We start from the raw sequence: 1,068 nt of genomic DNA on the forward strand, positions 1-1,068 counted from the left end.
ACGAAACTCCATCCGGGAACGAGTGAAATCCTTCCTCTGCTGTTTTCTTCGTGTTTCTGTTGTCTGTTCTTGTAAGCCATCCCTTTTGTAATTTTCCAAACTTCCTGAATGCTAAAATGGTAAATGAGTGTTGCGTTGAGTTAAATGCAATGCTGAAGTGTTAGAAACTTTGCCTGATAAAATCTTAAAGGGTTAAAAGAATGCCTTGATTTAAATATGGTGTTAAAATTCGTTGCTTGCAGTTAAATAAAATACGAAAATATAAAAAAAAAGTCAAATAAAACGTTGAAATTCTATAAAATCGAGACCTGGAGTTCAGTAAAATGTTAAAATGTTAAAAGCACGTTACCTTGAATTACTTCCCCCTCCTCTGCTCACCTGTCCTCGCGCCGTGACTGGCTGGCGGCGACCTGGCAGGGAGAGAGAGCTTGATTAGGTCAGGCCAGAGAGACAATGTAGCAATGGCAGGGAGTGGTGGTGGAGGTGGTGGTGGTGGTGGTGATAAATTAGTAACGAAAGTATAAATAGCAGATCTAACATTAACAAGAACGACACCACCACCATCACTACCACCACCACCACCACCACCAACAACAACAACAACGACAACAACAACAACACTAGCAATAATAATAACAAAACAACATTTTTGCAGGATTCCTCAAGTCAAAATATGGTAAAGATACAGAATATAATGCACACACACACACACACACACACACACACACACACACACACACACACAATCATTAATTCATATCATTACTGTGTGTGTGTGTGTGTGTGTGTGTGTGTGTGTGTGTGTGCGCGTGTCGAAAATGGGTGTGTGTATTTGCGTGTAAGTATAAAAGGTCTTGTGACTAATCTACATGAAATAGTGTGTGTGTGTGTGTGTGTGTGTGTGTGTGTGTGTGTGTGTGTGTGTGTGTGTGTGTGTGTGTGTGTGTGTGTGTGTCAGGAGCAAAGGGGAGAGATTCTCTCTCTCTCTCTCTCTCTCTCTCTCTCTCTCTCTCTCTCTCTCTCTCTCTCTCTCTCTCTCGCGGGTCGCCCACAACACACCATCCATTC

General features: G+C 42.1%; 1 long non-coding RNA gene across 2 annotated transcripts in view; it reads right to left on the reverse strand.

The window, feature by feature from the left end:
* The window catches only part of LOC135108040 (uncharacterized), a 105,921-nt gene extending 105,503 nt beyond the window's left edge, over positions 1-418 (reverse strand). The window contains exon 1 of one of the 2 annotated variants that reach the window (XR_010272113.1): positions 379-418. This is a non-coding gene — a long non-coding RNA (uncharacterized LOC135108040). Of the gene's footprint in view, positions 1-349 lie in introns of both variants that reach the window. The other variant, XR_010272115.1, reaches the window with a different exon arrangement.
* Positions 419-1,068: the final 650 nt, after the last annotated feature.

Source organism: Scylla paramamosain, chromosome 16 (assembly GCF_035594125.1).
Source record: "Scylla paramamosain isolate STU-SP2022 chromosome 16, ASM3559412v1, whole genome shotgun sequence".
NCBI lineage: Eukaryota > Metazoa > Arthropoda > Malacostraca > Decapoda > Portunidae > Scylla > Scylla paramamosain.